Source organism: Macaca fascicularis, chromosome 12 (genome assembly GCF_037993035.2).
Source record: "Macaca fascicularis isolate 582-1 chromosome 12, T2T-MFA8v1.1".
In the NCBI taxonomy this organism is placed as follows: Eukaryota; Metazoa; Chordata; class Mammalia; order Primates; family Cercopithecidae; genus Macaca; species Macaca fascicularis.
The window spans coordinates 79,565,934-79,584,013 of NC_088386.1; the positions used below are offsets into that span (position 1 = coordinate 79,565,934).

General features: G+C 35.0%; 1 long non-coding RNA gene across 28 annotated transcripts in view; it reads left to right on the top strand.

Annotated features, from left to right (window-relative positions):
- The window catches only part of LOC102144663 (uncharacterized), a 432,084-nt gene that overhangs the window by 21,965 nt on the left and 392,039 nt on the right, over positions 1 to 18,080 (top strand). The window lies entirely within an intron of this gene.

The following is an 18,080-nucleotide window of genomic DNA, read 5'->3' on the forward strand; positions in this document are numbered from 1 at the left end:
GAAATTCAAATTTAACTGGGCATGCTGTACTTTATCTGGCAACCCTACTCATATTTTTTTGTTTAGCTGTGCAGCTGTCTTCTTATTCCTGGCATATTCATGCATCTATTTAGCTTTACTTTTTTTCTGTCATTGCTAGGCATCTGGAGTGTGTGGCAAAAAGGGTGTGTGTGTTTCATGTGATTAAAGTTTTTAATTACATATTGATTTGAAGTATTCAGTTATATACTCTGTATAGAATTCATTTTCTATATGTGATATGAGATATGAATCTCATTTTAGTATTTTTTCAAAATGGATAGTCTATCATCTTCATACAATTAATTGAATAAGCTGTCATGTCCTCTTTGATTTGCAACCATTAAGGAAAAATATTGACATTATCCTTAAGATACCTCTTTTCTTCACCCCTTCATCCAGTAGATCACAGAGTCTTGTAGAATTTAACTACTAATTTGGAAAGGTAAAGAAGGCCTCTTCCTCTTATCCTTCTCATGCCACCTCCCCCACCCCACACAGAGCTTTCTTACAGCTCCCTGTATGAGTTATGGCCAAGGGTAGCTAACGACAGATTGAGCTTGATTATTTCAGATATAGAACTTTCCAAGGGATAAACTTCAATGTGCTTTGGGCCTGGACTCATTTCTGTTGTCCATTTAAGTTGACTCTGTGTCTTCTTTTCTGGGCCAAGCTGCACTTTACTTTCTCACATGTCATGGAATAGGCATTAGGGTGAATGCTCGCGCGCGCTCTCTCTCTCTCTCTCTCTTCCTCATCATTCTGTCCTTTGTCACTCTTCATATGGCCCTCAAGTTGAACAGTCATATAGTTTCATGTTCAGGGTTGAAATTAGATGAAAGAAGCCACTTAAAGGTAGTGTTTTGTGTATACTCTTGTTGTAGGCACTGTAATACTGCCCATATCCTTCCCTAGGAATCAAGAATTTATTACTTCATCTCTGAGGAGTGTTGCTGGCCTTCAGCTATTGGTTCCCTTGGATAACTGCCTCAGCTCAAGATATTCAGTATCATGCCTACTTCTTGGGATGGCCCATAGCCAGTGAATAATCAGTGGGAGGTTATAATGACCTGATTCTCGTCTAAACTCAGGGCATCCCTGAGAGGTCACTAAATTTTAAAATTCTCCATATAGTTGGATGTCTTACCCTGAGAATACATCACAGCGTGACTTCTTTTTCTGCTCATTCCTACTTGCTTCCTACCCCTTTCCTTTCATTTTCCTAACTTTCCTTTCCTTCCCCTGGTTTTAATTCTCAGAGCACTCTTGAATAAATCTCTGAAATGTGATCTCTGTGTCTTGTTACTAGAAATTCAAGCCTGCAACTCTGTACTAGAGTTCTGCTTCAGAGCCATTAAGGCAGAGCCACTAGTCAATATAAAGTGACATAGTGCTGGCCGGGCACGGTGGCTCATGCCTGTAATCTCAACACTTTGGGAGGCTGAGGTGGGCGGATCACGAGGTCAGGAGATCGAGACCATCCTGGCTAACACGGTGAAACCCCATCTCTACTAAAAATAAAAAATAAATTAGCCAGGTGTGGTAGCGGGTGCCTGTAGTCCCAGCTACGCCAGAGGCTGAGGCAGGAGAATGGCATGAATCTGGGAGGTGGAGCTTGCAGTGAGCCGAGATCACGCCACTGCACTCCAGCCTGGGTGAAAAAGCGAGACTCTGATTCAAAAAAAAAAAAAAAAAAAAAAGTAAGTGACATAGTGCTATACTGATTATTTACCTGGGCACATCTCTCTCTTTGGTACTCTGTGGAACAACTGATATAAAGTTGAATTAACATAATAATTGGCTTTGATCTCACATGTTGTCTTTTGAAATTATAATTTTGCCTTTGATTATGTTTATTTTTAATTTTGAAGGTTACAAAGCAATTTAGATATGCTCTGGACAGTTAGAAAATAAAAAAAAGTACTAAAGTAAAATAAAAATACCAGATTTCCACAATCTATAGATTACTATTGTTAACACCAAAAATTATATTCTTCCAGATAGTTATCTATGTATCTACATAAATGTATATGTATTTTTGTAACAAAGATCATAATGTATCTACTCTTTTGTAATCTATCCTCTTTTAGATAATGATTCTATTATATTTCAATACATTTTCTTAGAATACCAAGTCTATATTCACATTTCCCCAGTTATCAAAATGTCCTGTATTGTTGATTTCATTATATCAGGGACAGAACTTGTATCTGACTGTTTTTTCTCCAAGTATTTTTAAATTAAATTTGATAAAACTCCTTACACCCCACCGTGCAATTATAGTACTATTTTAGCCATCTTAGTAGTGTGGTTAAAACCCTGGATTTAGACCACGTAATGTCTAATTCTAGTCCATTTACTTGTTAGTTATGCTCCTTCTGTAATGTTTCTATAATCTTTCTATGAATCAGTTTCCCTATATGTAAAATAGAAAAAATATTACCTATCCCATTCAGCTATATTAAACATTAAATAAAATAATACAGGTAAAAGGCATAGAACAGTGTGTGACACATTATCATTGTTCTACTCTTATTAACTATTAGTACTTTTATTGCGATTTTTTTGCTAACTCAATCAACCCTCAGTAAAACCTCCTAAATAGCTCCATAATCCATTCATTGTTCTCATTGTCAATGTTTGCCTCTAATCAAGTATCACCATAGCTTCAAAAGCAGATTACCTATATCCATTATTTTTCCTTTCCAAATAATTCATCACGTTGCAACCAGGATAATTTTCTTAGCACAATTCTGATAATGACAATTAGCCTGGTTTAAATATCTTCACGAATTATATTGTGATTCTTATTATAAAATCTAAATTCATTGCCATATTTTGTAAAACAATTTCTGATCTAATCCTGCCATGTTCCTTTACTCTCTTCTCTCCCCTCTCAAAACTTTCCTTTTCAAGTTCCTCAGGTATTCTATGCTGTCTTACACCTTTGGAACCTGAAAGATGGTATCACCATTGCCTGAAATGGTTCCTCTTTTTTCTTGCTGGATCTTGTCTGGTTTACTTCCCTAGTCTCAGCTAGGATGTTTGTTCTGCTGTTTAACCTTCTCTGATGCCCTAGACTCAATTGGATGACCTTATTATGCTCTGCATTGAGTCTTCTTCTTCATCGTTAAGTCTCAATTGATTATAATTGCATGTTTAAACTCTTGTCTTTAACCACTTTTGTAGAAATAGAGGAAATATATCTGTTTTACAAATTAGTGTTTCCCCAATACCAAGAACACGGTATAGACTCGCTAAATACCTGTTACATGAGTCGTTGAATAAATGAACAAAAAAGGAGGCTCAGGAGATAATGATTGTTTGTCTTTAATAATTCAAATTTGTGACTAAAAGAGTACTTTTAAAATAAATATTTGTAATGGATGTTACAGATTGATTAATGTGAAGCTTAAAAAGTTTAGTAAGCAAGTTTCTGGCATGATGTAAGGAACTAGAAATGTAGAGGACAAATGGCTGAACATGTGAAAACGGTTCCCTCTAAGGCTGAAAGGGGAAATGAAAATAAATGGTTTTTCACCTAATTAACAACAACAACAAAATTGTGGCTCTATTGAGGTCATTCATTTTCAAGAGGAATGGGATAATTAGATATGATAAAAATAAGAGACTTGGAACAAAATCAGTCTTTTTGTTTATCTTAGAACAATGTTAAATGGCAGTTTCAGGCATCTACTGGTTCTGAACAAGTATATAATTTCAGAGCTTAAACAAGTAATTGGGCTGGTGGGGAGAAGAGAAAGTTGAGTCTACAGGTTTACCCTACATTTTGGGTTAAGTGGCAAGAATTGAGTAGGCTTTTTCAATTTCTTATTTTATAGTAGTAACATATATCTCCTCTCCTTGAAGCTGGGCAGGCTTTTGAGTACTTTAGCCAGTAGAATAAGTAAGCATGGTTACATACAGTTTCTGGCCTCAAACCTTGAGAGATTGGTACTTAATGCTTTTAATGTTTGTGATACCATGAAAGAAGTCTGACTACTCTCAGACTATAGCACTAGAAAGGTCACATGTAGCCACTCTGGTTGACTGGAGGAGTGAGCTCAGTCATTCAACCGTTCTTGAAAAAATGCCAGATATGTAAGGGATACCTTCTTGGATTCCCCAAATTTGCCTATCTACAGTTGAACTCTAATGAGAGACCAATTCAATACCACAAAGAATAAATTAATTTCTCTGTCTAAATTTCTGAACCATAAAATCATGGGATGAACCATAAAAATCATGAGATGATAAGATACTTGGTTTAAAACATTAATGTTAAGGAACTGTGTATGTAGCAATAAAAGGCCAAAATAAAATTTAGCATCTAGAAGTAGGGTGCTGCCTAAAACTTCTGGCTTTATTTTTGTGATGGAGTGGCAGATAGGAGCTGGAAGGGCATCATAGAAATGGTTAGTAAGGACATTAAAAAGAGGGAGGAAATGCTGCTGGAGGCTAGAGAAAGGGTGCCAGATGTCTCCAGCAGTAAAATGGGAAATAAAAAGGTCACTTAATGATCTGGCCAAGGCAGGGATTTGACTTCCGGTTGCCTATGATAAAAGAGAAGAATGCAATAAATGGAAGGAGGAGCTGTTTGATTTTTAAGTAGAATTTAGAGAAAATATATGGGTGCCAGTTTTGAAAATAAAACTGTTCTTCATCCTCGATCTCTCCCACCAAGGGAATCTCAAGTTTGAATGCTGTCAGGGCGAAAATGAAATGTAGAACAGCTACCAATAAGCATGGCCTACAGTTAAAAATCACATGTTGTACTGTGGGAACTTTTGTTGATATATCAGAAAAATTTAAGGGCCAGCACAGTAGGACTTCTAAAATTCTTAGTACCTCCTCTTAGACATCATCTCTGATAGGATGAGAAAGGGTCTACAAATCTTAGACAAGGCTACTAGAATGTCTCGATATGCCAATGACTTAGAAGAATCTTTAGAACATTTTCCTGTAGGATTCTGACTCTTAGCTGAAGGTAGAGAAGGGCCTGTCTCAGAATTTGTTTAGTAGAGTGAATTGTAATTTGATACACAAGGAACCCTCACGGTTCTAAAAGAATTAAATCAGCTTAGATTGAATGTGACAGAGACAGTGCAAAATGAAAAGGGGTCTTGGGACCTCCAAATTTCTGTAAAGACAAGGCAGACTGAGCAGCTACACAGTTATGAATATAGCATTTCAAATGCATGTGATAAATAAAGCAGAGGGCAGAAACAAGAGCTCAGAGGGTACTGTCAATAATCATCCTAGAGATTAGTACTGGGCCTTAATCAAAGAGTAGGAGTCATGTGCCTGATTAGATTTCAGAAATGTCATGGACTTGTTACTGCTGTGTACCTTCCATTTCCAAATTTCTTTTATTGGTTTTTTTAATATTGGTTTTTCTGTCTGAGTCGCACCATTGAATATTATGTGTGTGGGGGACAAATTATTTGCTTCACATAAATTCAGAATGAGAGATGCTTTACCTGAGGAAGCAAACCTGAGACGGCTCATCTCCTTCTGGAAGTGATTTAGGTGACAAGATCAAGAAATTTGAAAAAATACTATAATGGGAGGAGGCATTGGGGGTCACAGGAGGAGATGATTGTATTTGACATGGAGGAAAAAAGGTCAATAATTTGCAGTAAGAGAGAAGTCTATGGCTAATTAAAGATAGTCACAATATTTTACAACATTCCTTCCACAGAGGTGTATTTACATGTGTACAGGGCAAGGGGTGTCTACAATTCCTCTCCTTCAACCTGGGCAGGTTTGGTGGCTGCATTGACCCAGAACTGTTGGGACAGATGTTAATACTGTGTCTTATGAGAGTGGCAGCTTCCACATTCTGTGTCTTACTTAGAACACCTTTTCTGGAAACTAAGCAGCTTTATGACAAGTCAAACTACTTTCGAGACTTCCAGGCTAGAAAGGATTTGTCTAGTTGCCCAGTTCAGCAGTCACAGGTGAAACTAGCTTTCCTGGTTATCCCTACCAAGGTGCCAGTATTTGAGTTGAACCCCTCTAAATACTTCAGACCAGCCTGTCTTCCAACTAAATACCACCAAGTGACCTAAGTTAACACTACGTGGAGCAAAAGAGTTGCCCAGTTTAGGACTGCCCTATTTCTTGACCCACAACATTATTAAATATAATAAAATGGAGATTTTTTAGAGTTGCCATTTTGGGATTATTTTTTATTCAACAGTAGATAATTAAAAGAATTAAAATATTTTTCAAACATGATATTATAATATACATATGACTTATAACTTCTTTTTAGATCCATGATATATTATAAATATCTTTCCATGTCAATAGATAGTCATCTAAAATATACCTTATAATAGCTGAATATTTTCCCAACCTACTTATTGGAAGTTTGGGTGTTTTAATTTATTTCACTGCCACTTTTTTGGGGTCAGGAAACCATCATCTCTCAGATGTGTTAAAAAAAATTTTGGGGAGGCCAAGGCGGGCGGATCACCTGAGGTCAAGAGTTCAAGACCAGCCTGGCCAAGATGGCGAAACCCCATTTCTACCAAAAATACAAAAATTAACTGGGCATAGTGGTAGGTGCCTGTAATCCCAGCTATTCAGGAACCTGAGGCTGGAGAACTGAGAGCATGCCACTGCAGTCCAGCCTGGGTGACACAGTGAGACTCTGTCTCATAAAAAAAAAAAATTGTTGAGGAGGCTATTAAGCTGAGATGGCTCCAGTGCGTTATATAAGCAAATCAAAACTCAATTCAATGTAAACAATAAACAAAAGTTAAACTCTCTACTAATAAGCAACAGCCAACAAATCTCTAACTCGGGACTTTTTACCAGATCATATTCATATGCAAATAAGGTTAATGCCTAGATGTAGCCAATTAAATAATTTCTTACTTTGATTCCTTGGTTAGCCTATAAAAGCCCACTGTTCATGCTGCTAAGGTGAAGCTCTTTGCACCTCTTCTAGCTTTGAGTGCCGCCTGATTCATGAATCATTCTTTGCTCAAATAAACTCTGTTAAGTTTAATTTCTCTAAAGTTTTTCTTTTAACAGTTGGGATATTATAAAGGTGTTTAAAATTTCTCTTTACATTAATTCTCACTTTTATTCAGTCTGCTCTCTATCCTGAAACTAGAATGATTTTTGAAAACAATCATCTGACCATTGCACTATAAATTTCCTAAAAGTGGAGACCATGAATCTTTAGTTTACAGGGCCCTACATACAGTAGATGCTGAATAAAACATTGTTGCACGAACAAATTAGTTTGCCATGCTTCTACTCAAAGGATTTCTGTTACTCTCCATTGTATTTAAATATGAACAATTCAACTTGGTTTACCCAATCTTTATATGATCTTATCTTAGCTTAAAATCACATCATACTTTTTTCAATGTATTATGCTTTTTGCCTGCTGCAATTCCCTTGCAAATGCAATTTTTATTGACTGGCTTATTCTTTTTCCTTGCTAACCTTTCTTCATTTACCAGTTTACCATTCATCATCCAGAATTCAGCTTCTATGCCACCTTCTCAAGAAATTCTTCTCTTGTTCACTTTGTCTAGGTCAGAAATTTAGGTCTTAAGATCTCATTGCACCTGTGTGATCTCTGTAATTATGAATTTACTCCCAGCTAAGCTAAGCTATAAGATCCATAATTGTGATAGTCTCAGAATAATAACATTTATGCTTAGTGATTGGAATATATTACTTTTTTAAAAAATAAATGTTAATTTGTATTTTGATGGACACCTTTATACATTCTCATTGCCCAATTATTTACACAATATTTTCCTAGTAAAGCAATTACAGAATAAAAGAATAAACATGATTGTTATTATTTGAATTATATTAACAAAGTTTCTTCCAGTTCACTGAATAAATATTTTGGTATTTTCTGTGACTTTTTCTAAATATCTTTAGTAATTTCATTAAAAACAATTGCTATATTGTAGATATTTTAATTTTATTTCTTTGATTATTAGTAATGGTGAACATTTATTTGTTGGCTATTTGTTTATATATGTTTATTTCTTTTGCCATTTTGTCTTTGTCTTATTGACTTATCAGATTCTTTATATATTAACATTGTCATGTTTATTTAACATTTTGCTCTTTATCTCCACATTTTATATCATTTTGATGTGTAAACATTTTAATTTTAAAATAGATTTTCCTTTTAAAATTGGTTGTAAAAATTTGTATCGTAAAGATTTCTGGCACATCTTTTGGTGTGTTATAAGAACATTGATGTAATATTTCTCTCAACTCTATCCATGTTGACCCAGTATCACTTGTTTGTTCATTCTTTCCTTTTTCAGTATTTATGAAACAAAAACAGTTTCAAAAAATTTGTAAGACTTTAGATTTTTATCAATCTTAGCACTGTGGAGAGGTACTAATCAAGCTATAACATGAGCTTGAATACTCATGGTAATCAATTAAACCTATATCCAAATGACAAAAAATATGAGATATTTTAACTCTCTTAAGATCATTTAATGTAAAATATTATAAAAATTATTTGTCAAAATCATGGAGTAGAATTTTCAGCTTTCTATGTGATTTTCTTTATAGTTTATTGAGAAAAATCAGAAAACTATCTTGCCAGAGAGATAAAAAGTGGGGAAATAAAGCAGGAAGAATATGCAATTGTAAATTCAAATATGAGTCCTAAAGAAATGGGCTACATTGCCTTATTAACATTGAGTCAGATACCTGGTGAGATTCTAAGTCATCAACAATATAAAACAATAATTTTACTTAGTACGTTTTTAAAGAGATGGCAATATACTTGGTGTTCTGGAGGTATATCAGTATCTCCTGTATCTTCATCTTTCTGTAGGAAAGTGTACCGGTTTCTCCATCTTTCTGTAAGATAACTACCACTGTCAGATGAACCGATCAGCTTTGTTCCAGTTAGTTACTTCCAGGAAGAAAGAAACCTGAAGATATGTGCATTTGTGCCTTTACTGTGGAATGTATGTGTTAATAAGGAAAAAACTCTGAACCATTGAAAAAAATACATTTGGCCGATTATTTTGAGTACTGCTCAAAGATGTCTTGTTATTTTGAGGTCTACTTTTCATATTTTTTTCCTGAAAAATCATAATGCAATTAGTTTAATCACTGTCATCACCAGCTTTCTTAAGGAAATTCATTTCAAATTTGTGCATTTTATTGGCTGGTATTTGATTTTTACATTATGTGCTGTTTTATTAATAAGAATGTCTATATTTTTTCTGAAATATTAGTTTTGAATGACTAATTTAAAGAGATGAAGGAGTTAAGATAGACATTAGTCTAGAAAGAGAAAAAAGTGATTATTTAAAAACTATAATCTTAAGATTATATTGTTGGAAGGAAGCTTAAAAACTAGCCACCCATCTGGCAGCTGATTTCTAAAAATCTCATTTTTATCAATTAGTGGATATTCCGTTCTCTTCCATGACAGGAGACTCTCCACTTGTTGTGTAATCAGCCATCTAATTTATGGATACTTCTGAGTCTAGTAAGCTTTTCCATCTTTAGTTGAAACCCTTCTGTATATGGCTTTTTTTTTTTGGGGGGGAGGGGGGCCAAAACTGACCCAAGAACTATGCTTATACTCTGCCCTGATCCTCTAAGTAATTATGACATAATGGAAGAGGCTGATGAATATATAGCAATAATTTCTATCTTATGAGAAAAATGGGGAGACCTCTTCCTCACTTATTTCACACACTGATGGATGCCATCGTACATCTCCCTACATGTAGGACAAATGTTTTTCAGTAGGACAACAGCTGTAAATAGCATCCATCTTCTCTGTTGAATTCAGAATCATATGAGAGTCAGTCAGATGGCCATCAACATGTCAGCTTCATTGCTAGTAAAGCTGACTTCCAGGGTTGGGGGAATATATGGTTTTATGTACATAACAAACATACTCTTCTTGCCAGTTTAAATCTTGTGACTGGCCATCTAAAATGAAAGTTTTGGCCTAGGATTACATTAATGCAGCAGATGGAAAAGTAAGCAAAGACAAAAATAATCTATAAATACGTAAAGACTGAAAACAAATACAGTTAGTACACCATTGAGAAATATGGACAAATCAGTCTGTTAGAACAAGCAAGAAAGGGTTCGGACAAAACAACAGACTTACTGCTCTGTGGAAATACAAATAGTGGGATTTCTATTTATCACCTAGTGTCCAGGTGGTACTGTATTGGACATCTTATTTTAAGAATAATAACAAATGTTGTTATTCTTGTGGATTTGTGCCAAAAGTTATTTCATTTAAAATTTGGAAAATTAGTTCAAGACTAGTCTGCCCAACATGGTGAAGCCCCGTCTCTATTAAAAATACAAAAAATTAGCTGGACTTGGTGGTGGGTGCCTGTAATCCCAGCTACTTGGGAAGCTGAGCAGGAGAATCGCTTGAACCCGGGAGGCAGAGGTTTCAGTGAGCCGAGATTGAGCCACGGCACTCCATCCTGGGCGACAAGAGCGAAACCCCATCTCAAAAAATCAAAACAAAAAAAACTTGGAAAATTAGTTTTGATTCCTTAAAAAAAAAAAAAGGGGAACTTATTCTACACTCATTCTGTAGAAAGGGTGTATGGTAAATACAAGATAAATGTGTCAAGTTTCAAGATTCAGCCACTGTCTGTTGATTGTCATCTGAGTGCCAGACGCCATGTATATTGCTTACACATTTAATTTAGCTAGCATATCTTGGATATGTAGAGATGGTTTAAAAAATATTTCAGATAAGAGCTAAATATTTTTGTGAAAGTCACTTAAATATTAAAATCAAGATTTGAACAGATTATATTGGGCATGTTTTCTCATATTCACTCCTCTCTTTTCCCTTCCTGTTTATAAAAGGTCTAACAGCTAATATCCTGTTCTCTCTAAGGACTGAAGTGATTGTTCTGCTTGGTGTTTTTATGCACATTGTAACTACTGGTGACCATAAAGGCATAGTTTAACTCTTAAAATTATAAAATGCTGCAAAGACATTTTTTTTTGCACTTTCAATGTCTGTCATTTAATGCTTGAAACTTTATGAAATAAAGTCACCTATTTATTGATTTAGAGAACACTTTCAAGGTAAATGACAATTCTGTATTTTTAAATAGTGGGTATAGATCCATAGGCTTCCAAAAATTCCTTGCAACAGTGCTTTAGAATGCATTCTAAAGTGTTTTATACCTATATATCGGGTCCTCTTCTTGAATGTATTCAAAATAAAGTTCTCAAGTAAAGATTCTTAACTCAAATGAAAAGATGCTGTAGATATTTTACAAATTCAATATGATTTCCTAAAACATTCAGCTGCCTTTAAAGAAAATCAGTCTTTCTGTCAGGCCTTGGCAGTGAAGCTATAGTCTGCTGAGACGGCAGTATTCAACACCCTGCATCCTGCTCTGCAGCAGACATTAAGCTTTGGCTGTGACCATGCAATCCCATTTTAAACTCTTGTCTCTATATGTGTCAGTTATAACTTGGCAGCTGGCTGCAACAATCATTCAAATCTTTAGATCTGAGGATTTAATTAAAATACTCCATAATAAAATGAAACCATGAATTCCATGGTTTGTAAATACATAGTTAAATAATTCCAAACATCTAAAATGTACGTTGGTATGTTTCCTTTGCTGTTCTAAATTTAAAATTCGAGTGTACTTTAATATTGTAAAAACCCAACAGAAGTTACATGGGATATAATATTCCAAGCCTGAGCTCTTAAGTGGCCTACGTCTTTCTTCAGTAAGGTCATTTGGCAGAGAACAAAAATGCAGAGCTCAGGAGAATGAATTCGCAGCTTTTTCTCCCATCTGGACAGAGTTACAGCTCAGTCCTTTGCCGATGGCTGGCTCAGCTTTGACCTTTTACGCTGTTCTAATCTCTTAGAAATAATTCCAGTGAGAATTGAGTAAAAATTCACTCTTTAGCAGTTTAAGGAACCAGGTAGTTCCTGACCGCATGCCTTTTATACTTGATTTCCTAAAGGTGCTACAGACTTGGTAGGCCCTTTTGGGGATATTCTAGAAAAATTCATTGGAAAAGTTTCTGTGGTGTCAGATTTTGGGCATAGTGGCTGCTTTATAGAACTTGGAACTGTAGCATGTCAGGTAGTGACAGACAAAAGAGATTGTTTCCATTTGAGGAAGCAGGAACAAAGAAAAGAACCAACCTGCCACATAGTGACAAAATTGCTTTAGCAACCCAGGCCCTTTAATCCTAGTCCAGTTCCTCACCAACTCGTAGCACACTGCATTCAAAAAGAATCACTGTGAATTTTAAGAGAATTTTTTCCCCCTCTGGTTGAGAACAACTTACTATTTCTGTGTCCATGTGGCTCTTCATGATTTGTTTATTAAAAAATTGTATATTAATGATGGTCATTTTTCCATGTTCACATTTCGACACATAAATAAAACATGCTACAAAGGAAAATAGTGGGATTTACTGGTAGAATTACCGAGATAATAGCAAAGTGGGTAAGAATATGGACTGTAGAGAGCTAGACTCCTAACGCTTGAACACTTAATTTGCCATTCTTTTCAGTGTGGGATCTGAGACACATGACTTACCCTTATATGTATGTTTGTTTCCTTTGTGTGAAATGGGGGTAAATATTAGTAGCTATCCCATTGAATTGTTTAAGGATTTAATTAATCTATATTAAGTGCTTTTAGCAGTACCTGGCATGTGGTTAAGTTTATATAAGGGTTAGCTATTACCATTATTATTTGGGCAAACCTAGATATCTTAATCTCTCTGAGACTCAATTATTTGATCTGTAAACCATGGGTGTTACTTATCTTGTAAAGTTTTTATTAACATTTAAATAACACAAAACATAAATGAAATATGTATAATTATATAACACATGCACACAGCCTAGTAAAATAATTGACAAAAAACAGGTAATCATTACCTGTTGGTTCACTTTCACTAAAGAGGATACATTGATATTTCCTTTAAAAATATGTATTAATTTGTTTATATTTTTGAATGGACAACACATTTTTACATGGGTTAGAAATTAAAACTTTTCAAATCTCTGCAGTAGGAAGTTCAGCATCCAACTTTTTCCCATTTATTCAGTTTCCATTACCCACTATCATGGCTAATAATTTTTACTACTTGTATATATGTCCTTTTAGAGTTGTTTCATGCAAATATAAATGCGTAGTTTTATTTTTCCTCTTTCTTTCACATGTGAAGCACATTACACAAACTGTTAGGCATCTTTCTTTTTTCACTTAATATATTTTGGAGAGTTTGGCATAGTGGTAGTATAGACAGCCATTTCCTTTTATAAATTTACAGCTGTGTAATAGCCCATTGCAGGGATGTACTATGATTTTATTAATCAGTACCCCGATGATAGTCTTTTGGGTTGGTTCCAACCTTTTGCAATTAGAAGCACTGCTGCAGTGAGTAACTTTGTACATAGATTACTTTGCACTTATGGAAGGCCATCTGTGAGAAAAATTCCCAGAAGTGCAATTGCTGGGTGAAACTTATATACATTTAATTGTCAAATTGTCCTCTAGGAGAATTGTACAGATTTATCTAAACATTAAGTATTGTATAACTTTTGAATTTTGCCTGTCTGAATACATGAAAAATACACCTTGGTTAATTTTTTATTCATATTTTTCCTGTTACCATAGTGAATAAGCATTTTCCCATTGTTTAAGGTAATTTGTATTTATTTTCTGTGAACCTTCTTTACAGGTTTGTCTTGATTTCTTAGGAATTATGAACATTTAGGGATATGAACTCTTCATCTGTAATAAGATTAGCAATTGCTTTTCCTAACTCAACAATTATTTTTATACTAATTTTTCCCCACACAGGCATCATAAAACATCTTTATATATTTGAATTTATTTTCTCTTATGTGAATTTTGGATCTGTGTTAGAAAGGCTTTTCCTGTTCTGAGGAGATGTAATAATTCTCTTATTTTTCCTTTAAATACCTTAATGATTTCCTTTTTTTCACTTAATTTTTTGATCAAAAGTAATCTTTATCTGTACTCTGTATTCTGTCTATTGGCATTTGTATTATCTCACTATTATTCAAATGGTAATTCTAGCACCTACTGGCATGTAGAAGATACTAAATGTATGTTTATTGAATTGAATTGCATACATTATTCGACTTTACAAGGTATTCTTCATTCTTTAACACTAAGGTCAAATAAGAGCCCCACATTAAATGCCATGCTTGGGTCCTGGGTGCTGCACTCTACATCATTCCAGGGACACCATTGCCATTGTGATGGGGTAGAACTTAATACTCACGGCCATGAGTGGCAACCTGCCTTGATTAGTCCTACCTCCATCAGAGAGGCATCAGTCATCACTTCAAATTGTTGATAGGTTCTTGGAATCTGTGACTTTAAATGAAATGACATACAGTAGGCCCTCAAATAATGTGGTTTAATTGTAATGATGAGAAAAAAATCTGTTTCATTATAGTCAATTTGCTTATGGTAGCAGTTTTCAAGAACTTATTAATGATGTGAAGTAAGGATGTATTGTACATCTTACAACCTACTTGCCTTCCCGTGATGTCATGATCTGCTTGAAGGCAGATACTTTGAAAATTCAACCTTTGATATCTAGAACATAACAGTATGCTTGCATACCTTATATATGTTATGAATCACTGTGAAATGAATGATCACATACCTAATACATTTTTGAAAGTGGAGACAGGTTGTATTTGGTTCATCTACAGTGTCATTTTTTATTTAAGTAACCTATTAAATACAGCTCATCATTTAAGCTAAATGTTCATTCAATATTTCTTTGCAAGAATAAAAAATAGGTTTTACTTATACATTATTCCTAGAGGCAAGGGTTTCTCATGGAATTGCATAATTTTTAGTATTTTTAAAATGACTGCCATATTCAGAAAGATACTGTATGGTTTCTAGAGGAAAACTTTTATTTATGCTTGTTTTAAAAATATAACTACACACAGATATCATTATTGAGCACATCCTACAGTTATAGGCACTATGCTAAAATTTTGGCACACATGCTCTCTCATTTAATTCCTTACAACAATATGATCATTATCTCTATTTCATATATAGGAGAATTACAATGTTTAATGTCTTAAATTGAAGATATTAAGACTCTTGCCCAAAGCCACAGACATGGTATTAATAGAGCCAGACTCTAAACCCAGGTAATTTGAATCTAGGGCCTAAGGGTAACAGCTATGATATTCTGCCTTTCTCCTGACCTTGTTGAGGCTCATTATCCTAAGATTACTGATATGGATGTGTAAAATTAGGGGCAAAAAAGAGAGTGAGGTCACTAGCTAATATGGTTTGGCTGTGTTCCCACCCAATTCTCACCTTGAATTACAACTCCCACAATTCCACGAGGAACCTGGTGGGAAGTAATTGAATCATGGGGGTGAGTCTTTTCCCTGCTTTTCTCATGATAGTGAATAAGACTCATGAGATCTGATGGATTTGAAAGTGGGAGTTTCCCTGCACAAACTCTCTTTGCCTGCTGCCATCCATGTAAGATGTGCCTTTCACCTTCTGCCATGATTGTGAGGCTTCCCCAGCCACATGGAACTGTAAGTCTATTAAACCCTTTTTTCTGTATAATACCCAGTCTCAGATATGTCTTTATCAGCAACGTGAAAATGGACTAATATACTAGCATTGCTTGATTCCTTAAACATTACATTTAAGGTGAAGCTCCTGATTTTCATTTCTTTCATGCCAAAATCCCTCAGAAGACAGTGGATCTCTGAATACCTATCATCACCTGGAAACCACTGAAGAATGTCCTGGTGGTATCATAATAGCCAAACAATACACAGCCAATGCATTTCTAGATTTTAGGCCTCTCTCTAGTGGTCAGGAATATATGCTTCCTTTATTACAGAGTTACAGGGACCCAAGGTTATATGTTCTCGTGCTCAGATTGTCTGTGAGGAATAAATATTTTAATTACATTCTCTCCAACCACTAAAGTTAGATTTGCCACTGCCCTTCTGCCTATACCACAACTTAAATACCCCAGCCCCGACCTAACAGGTAATTGTATTTGTGCACATGTATAATTTTGCTGAAGTTCCTCTAGTAATTGCAGAAAAAATACATTTTTAAAAATAGTTTATCTCTCAATATTCTTAAAAATTCTTTCTGGTCTACATATTATTATTAACTGCATGATGAATAAACATTCGACTGAGGTACTTCATTATTTTGGGCTTTCAGGATTAGCCTAACTCCAATGAACTGTTAGTCATTTTCCTCACACATAAAAATGAATGCCACAAATGGGTAAACCCTCCACATTCTATCATATTAGATCAATGATACATGATATAGTACAAGGAGGAGAGAGACCAAAAACAGTGACATTATTAAGTATGGGTTAATTGAAAAATTGTTGGATAAATAATCACTAATTTAAAAAAAAATGCCTGTGGTAAAATCAGAATTCTGTTCTGAAATATTAACTTCTTTAGCTTTGTATTTTGACTTCTCGTGAAATTCAGTATCCTGTTAATTGATTATTCTTAATTTATACATTGCTACATTTAAACATGTGAGAAAGTAAAAATTAACTTGGACTAAGAAAGTAAAGGTCTACCCAGCCATCCATCAGGCTGAAATAACAGACATAGATGAAGTTAACAGTCAATTTATCAGGAAAAAATAATTTTCCCAAGGACACACAGCAGGTGGAAAGTGTCATAATGACCTCCTTCACTCAATTGAAGACTGCGTTTTTACACACTGAGAAACTGCATTCTCTCAAATCATAGGCTATCTGAAAATTTGCTCTTTGAAATTACATCAGTAAGAATTAAACATTGCATTTTTGACTGGAGTACCAAAGTCACTTTGACACAGAGAGGCAACTCGGTTTCCAGCCTAGTCCTAGAGCTTCAAATATGGGGTTTCTAAACACAACCTTCTACCTTTATCTTGACTTTTTGGTTTCTAAGAAAACAGGATCCAGAATCCACTTTGCAGGCCAGATTCTTTTTTACCCAGTTCTGCTTTGCACCTATTGAAACCCTGCTTCATTTAAATTTCTCTTACGCTCTGCCCTCCTCAATCTTATAAAACTCTATTTTTCTTTTGTTTAATGAGATGCCCCAGATTTCTGCTAGAATGTAGTTTCCTTCATTGCAATTGGTCAGTAAACTAGGTTTGTCCCTGGTATTAATAGTCTGATTGGGCTGAGACATATGGTTAAATATGCATGAAAAAAGATACATCTGATACATCAGGGAGAAATAGTAATACAATTTATAGGGATAAAGGGTTCAAGTTGAGTAAAAAATGTGACAGATTAACTCATAAAATATGTGGCATGCTATCCTTTGCTTTTCTAGGGATAGACAGCAAATTTACCTCTAGGCATGCAAGTAGCAACGAGAAAGATATAATCAGTTTCAAAGCTTGCAGTATTTAAGAAAAATCAAATCAATTGCCTAGAAAAAGTTAAACTCTTTATGCCACTGGGATTTGTGAGGTATGTGTCCTCAGAAACACTGTGATGAAGTGAACTGTAGTCTCAACTCTCTCTAAATTGAATAGAGAATAGTAACATGTTCCACAAAGCAATTAATGTTATTGAAATTCCTCAGGACTAGAGAGCTGCTCTTGTCTGTGTCTACATTGATCACATCACCTCTCATGACCTATCTGAACTGCGAGTCTCTCTTGCCATTATCTCATCCTCTGGAAGTGATGGAGAGCCTTGGTCGAAGGGCATGTCCTCTTACATGTACCTGCCAAGCTACTAGAAACATGGAAATTACGAGAAAGTGCACAGGCAGCTGCAGTCAGCCCACGCATTCCATTTCCCATGATTCCTTCCACAGTTTTGGCAATGTAAAAATTAGAGAAATAAAAATATAACCCTAACTGGTCTGCTCAAAAATCCCCTATTATATGCATAAAATCATCCATATAATCATAAAGTACTTACTTATTTTCTATCAAGGCTGTAGAGAAATAAAAAGAAGCAAGCTATATGCTGAGGATATTTTGGCTCTCCAACACCTTTAAGAAGATATA